Source organism: Ictalurus furcatus, chromosome 22 (assembly GCF_023375685.1).
Source record: "Ictalurus furcatus strain D&B chromosome 22, Billie_1.0, whole genome shotgun sequence".
Taxonomy (NCBI): domain Eukaryota; kingdom Metazoa; phylum Chordata; class Actinopteri; order Siluriformes; family Ictaluridae; genus Ictalurus; species Ictalurus furcatus.
The window spans coordinates 4,040,171-4,046,536 of record NC_071276.1 but is presented as its reverse complement, the minus strand read 5'-3'; positions in this window follow the sequence as shown (position 1 = coordinate 4,046,536).

Below are 6,366 nucleotides of genomic sequence, written 5' to 3'. Positions count from 1 at the left end.
TACTCACACACACACACACACAAAAAAAAGGAAGATCATTTACATTTCACTTGTTTTATAATAAATAAATAAATAAATAAATACCCTACCTGGCTGCGGATATGTTTGTGGTACCATCCTGTTTGTTTGTTTGTTTGTTTGTTTGTTTTTGTCTGTTTTTGAATTACAGCGAGGACCGAATTTAATCATTTTAATTTCTTCTCAATTATTAGTTTTACAGTTGTATTTAAAAGGGGGGGGGGGACGCTCAGAGATATTCTCTGTACAAATGATCTAGGTTCTGATCTGAACTATGATTGGCGCGATGCAGATTAGAAATTGTTTGTGTATTATATTTTGTCTGTATGTCTGTTACCTTTTGCTGCAAAACGAGTTTCCCCTAAGGGGGACAATAGAAAGTAAACAATTTTTTTAAGAATAATTCAAACGGCAAATTGATATTAAATAAGAACTGCAACTCTTTTAATGTCATTTAAATCACATTCCTCCATCCACCTTCTATGCCGCTTATCCTATTGGGTCATGGGGAACCTGGAGCCTCTCGCAGGCAGCATGGGGCACGAGGCGCGGTACACCCTGGACACGCTGAGATCAAATTCACATTTAAACTAATGTTGTTACGTGGTACGTTCAATTACTACATGAGAAATGTTCTTTACACACACACAGAGAGAGAGAGAGAGAGAGAGAGAGAGTAAAATCACGGTGTGTCGTTGGAACAAATCAGCAAACCTGCTCCGTGTAGTCTGTTCTGCGTCCTCATTCGCCTCCTATTCAATTCAATTCAAATCAGTTTTATTTTTACAATAGACATGGTCTCAAAGCAGCTTTACAGAAACATATAAACACAGTATACAGATATTAAAAGTGCGAATTTATCTCTATTGAGCGAGCCGGTGGCAAGGAAAAACTCCCTAAGATGTTAAGAGGAAGAAACCTTGAGAGGAACCCGACTCAGAAGGGAACCCGTCCTCATCTGGGTAACAACAGATAGTGTGAAAAAGTTCATTATGGATTCATATGAAGTCTGTATGGCCTTAGAAGCAGGCGTAGTCCCAGTAATCTGGAATTGGAGTAGATGAGAGCTCCATCCAGAGGTAGGACGTCTGAAACAGATCAGGCAGGTCCAGAGAGCAGAAAGGATCAGGATCTCTAGTATCTCAATAAAATCGTGTGTGGAGGAAGAGGGAGAGAAAAGACTGTTAGGACTGTACTTAGCATAATAGAAAGTCTAGTCAGGGTAGGCTTGAGTAAACAAATATGTTTTAAGCCTAGACTTAAACACTGAGACTGTGTCTGAGTCCCGAACACTAATTGGAAGACTGTTCCATAACTGTGGGGCTCTATAAGCGAAAGCTCTTCCCCCTGCAGTAGCCTTTGCTATTCGAGGTACCAACAAATAGCCTGCATCTTTTGATCTAAGTAGGTGTGGCGGATCATATAAAACCAAAAGGTCGATTATATACTGTGGTGCGAGAGCGTTTAGTGCTTGATAGGTTAATAAGAGTATTTTATAATCAATGTGAGATTTCACTGGGAGCCAATGCAGTGTTGATAATATCGGTGTGATATGGTCGTATCTTCTAGTTCTAGTTAGGACTCTAGCAGCTGCATTCTGGACTAACTGGAGCTTATTTATATTCCTACTGGAACATCCAGACAGTAAGGCATTACAGTAATCTAGTCTAGAGGTGACGGAAGCATGAACTAATCCGCCCTAAATACTATCTGATATTAGAATTAACATGTCCCAAATGGTAAGTATGTTGAAATGAGGATCCCGAAAGTACCCGGATGGTGTACAATTTCCGGTAGATTTATTTATTTATTTATTTTAGAGTTTTGGGATGTTTTTTTTTAAGAGGATGCATTTTAGAGAGGTGTAAACAAAATGTGGAAAAATAAAGGACGTAGTAATATAAATGATATAAGGAATAATGAATGAAGAAAAGCCGAAATGCAACGAGGAGTTTGTTTACGGTGACGGCGTGCGTAACTAGGCAACGACGTTGTCTTCCGTTACAGGATGTGTTGGTATGTCCTAGTACTCGCATGTTTTTTTTTTTTGTTTTTTTTTTGCTACACACTCAAAAGTATGTACTTTTTCATCACGAAAATAGTACAAGTAGTCGCAGCATCAGCGTTAAACCTCCACAATCACACTGCGCTAATGCTAATCTCATCCAGCCGACTGAGGCGCTCAGGAGACTTTCATTTGCCGCCCTGGGTTTTGTTGAATATTCTGATGTCTTCTCGGGATTGAATTAAACTCTGCAGAGTGAAATCCGGCAGCTGGAGCTTTTTTATCCCTCCCTTCCCTTGACAATACGCATTTGTGTATGAAAGTGACCCGTTTCTGTCATTAACGTGAGCAAAACTTTCCCCGGAAATGACCCACATAGACTCACTCACGTGCTGAAAGTCGGAGTGCAGGTTCGAATTCTTCACTCACATAAAAGCAGGAAAGTCTAACGTTAACGTAATGTGTGAAAAGGAAAGAAGAATTTGAATGTAAAATGAATCAGACGCTGGTTTTACTTTCAGAAAGTCAGGCGTGGACAAACACTTCAGTAACTGGACTTAAGTGTTATTGAAACTAAAAGTGTGTACTCTTACTTAATTGCACTTCCAAGAATCTTGCCAGTTCGTCATTTGCTACACAATGTCATCAGCGTTATAGCTATCAATGTGTGTGTGTGTGTGTGTGAAGATGGATAAACCAGTGTGGAATGCGAGGATGAGCGCCTTGACCCTAAGTGTTTCAATATGCTGGAGTAAGCAAAAGACTACATATAAAACCAGGCTTCTCCTTTACCTTCTACCATCCCTGCTGGAAAAACAAACACTAGAAACCATTACAGAAATTCTAATGGTTTTAATAGTTTTTTTTTATGGGAATTGTATTGGTTTTAATGGAAACTATAATGGTCCTTGGGGGTCTCTACTGGTATCGGGTTGATGTGACGAGGCGTGATGAAAAAATGGTCCCACACAAGGAAATTGATGGCAAGGCCTCAATACTACTTTCGCGCAAAGGTGTTTTATTGACAGTGCTCCTGGTGACAGTCTATTTACAATCCACCAAGTGTGCACAAAAATATGTACATCCACGTGAAAGCCCCCCCAAAAATTGACAAAATAGGGGAAAAACAGGGGAACGCTATACAAAAATATATACACTACAGCAGGGGTTCCCAAACTTTTCCAGGGCAAGGCCCCCCAAATGGCATTAACATTTGACCGAGGCCGCCCTTTTGCAAGATGTCTTTAAAACACATAAAAAATACAGACTTCTGAATATATCCCCCTTTTTTATTAATAATTACATCTTTACATTACATTACATTAGGAATTATATAAATATATATGTATAAAAATATAACTATATATATATTTTTAAAAATCATGTATTTATTTATTTTTCACACCAAATTGTTGAGGCCCCCGGGCGCCCCCTGGCGGCCTCCATTTTGAAAACCACTGCACTACAGCACTTGGCTGGTAAATCCTTCCACTGAACACTAAACAACTGCACAGGCCTGGCTTTTAACCCAGAAGCTCCACCCACATGGACTCCTCCATGTTCATATAATATTCACTATTATACAGGAATTAACTTGGGCTTTGTATTCCCAACTCCCCCAAACGACAGTTAACATGGTCCAGTTTGCCATTTGCTTCCTCTAACACAGGGGTTCCCAAACTTTTCCAGGGCAAGGCCCCCCAAATGGCATTAACATTTGACCGAGGCCCCCCTTTTGTAAGATGTCTTTAAAACACATTAAAAATACAGACTTCTGAATATATCCCCCCTTTTTTTTTATTAATAATTACATCTTACATCTTTACATTACATTAGATTAGTAATTGATTGTGTGTGTGTGTGTGTGTGTCTGAGAGTGAGAAAGAGAAAACATACTAGTGGGAGGGGTGGGCTTGGTGGCTCCGACCAAATTGTTGAGGCCCCCTGGTCAGCCCCCACTTTGAAAACCACTTCTCTAACTAACCTGGATTGAGAGTCAGTAAGACACGACACGATGTGCAGCTAAGTATAATAAACATTTACTGGTGAATGTCTGTGGTGTCTGCGTGTTTTTATTGTGGGAAATGGGGGAAGGATGCGGTAATGGAGTGGATATGTGTGCGTTATTTCTGCAAATGGCGCGTTAACCTACCCTAGTGTGCACCCAAGGAGGAGGGGAAACCGGAAAACGGGTGGATAGTGGACTATATGTGCGGAGCCTTCTGTCACAGCTGGGTTCTATTTAGTGGCATGTTTGTCTAGTGGAAACCAGTACAAACCATTAAATCCTAACAGAATGTGTCATAAAACACACTACATTTGTTAATGGTTCTTTTTAGATTTTTCAAACACACACACACTTAGTCTTGAACCTTTTGTTGATCTTTCACTCAGATGATGGACAGAGCAGATTCAGCGGTAATCATCTCCGTGCAATGAATTCTTCAGCAAACTGTGTTTTATTTCTGTCTGAAATTGAATTGTATGTAGAAACAGTATTGTGTAGGATTTATAATTGAATTCTTTCACTGGAAAAGGTTTATACATAGATGGAAGCTGCTAAAAACTCCATCCATCCATCCATCTTCAACTGCTTACTCCTTTTCAGGGTCATGGGGGAACCTGGAGTCTATCCCAGGGAGCATCGGGCACGAGGCGGGATACACCCTGGACAGGGTCCCAATCCATCGCAGGGCACAATCACATACACACTCACACACCCGTTCATACACTATGGACACTTTAGACAGTGTTCAAATATGGAGTCCTTGCTCGAAATACAGTGTAACACCTCATGTTTTTTATGTTGCACGCTTTTGTTATTTATGACTTAGTTTGTTAGTTAATTAGTTATTCTTTTTCCTACTCTGACACGTAACACCTACCTAAACATTGCAGACCAAGTACACCCCTTCATGGCAACCGTATTCCCTAATGGCAGTGGCCTCTTTCAGCAGGATAACACTCCTTGGTCTGCAGCAATGTTTACGTAGGTGGTACGTGTCAAAGTAACTTCCACGTGAATATCGGGGCCCAAGGTTTCCCAGCAGAACATTGCCCAGAGCATCACACTGCCTCCACCAGCTTGCCTTCTTCCCATAGTGCATCCTGGTGCCATCTCTTCCCCAGGTAAGTGACGCGCACGCACCGGCCGTCCACGTGATGTAAAAGAAAAGGTGATTCATCAGACCAGGCCACCTTCTTTCATTGCTCCAAGGTCCAGTTCTGATGCTCACGTGCCCACTGTAGGTGCTTTCGGCGGTGGACAGCGGGTCAGCATGGGCACTCTGAAGGTACGTTGAAGCATACAGTGATTTTATCATGGCAAGTCGCTAGTCTCTCTACTATAAAGTTGCCAGTAGTCATTCCTACTACTGGTTGCCATAGTAACATTTATCAGCGGGTGGCGCAACTAACATTCAAATTTTGACAATAAACCAGTTTTCTTGCTGCTAAAATTAAACATTCTGGAGGGATGACCCTGGTTCTCCAGTTGTCCGTCCATGGACCACTTTTGGTAGGTGCTAACCACTGCATACAGGGAAAACACCCCACAAGACCGGCTGCGTTGGAGATGCTTTGACTCAGTCGTCTAGCCATCACGATTTGCCCCTCGTCAAACTCGCTCAGATCCTTACACTTGCCCATTTGTCCTGCTTCCAGCACATCAACTTCACAAAAATTGTTAAATAGTGGAATTTATGATATTAATACTGAAAAGAAGAAAAAAAAAAAAAAAAAAAAAACCTGAGTGTGGTGTACGTATTCTTTATAAGGTTTATGCTCACCTTTTGGTTTTATATCTGCCCCAAGTAAGGTTTGTAACCTGAAAGGGTCACCTATGATCCCCAAACATTGAGGGGGGGATAAAAATGACATTAAAAGTTTGAATACATCACCCCCTTGTGGAGAACCTTTAATAACCTCACTAATGGGTAAAAGAATTGCTCTCGAACGTGTCGCATTTTTCAGGATAAAAAAAGAAAGTGAAAAAAATAATCTTTGGACGTGTCAAAAACAGATAAAAGCACTTCTTGTTTATTTTACAACCCAGCGGTCAGAAAGGTCACGTCAGGAGCCCGAAGGTGCTGACTTTTGGAGCCTGGTTGAAGAGTGTAGATAGAAAAGAATAAAGATAAAACCAGTTCTTAAGCACTTTTTGTGGATTACCGTTAATAAGACTGAGTTGTGCTGACTTGTGGTTTTATAACAGTATCTCACAAAGGGTTTAGGCTAGTAAAATGGACGGCAGTGAGAGAGATCTTTTGCTCATGACAGTTTTCTGAAGGACACAGCGAATGGAAGATGACAAACGCAATACTCGTATTTCTAATGTGTGGATT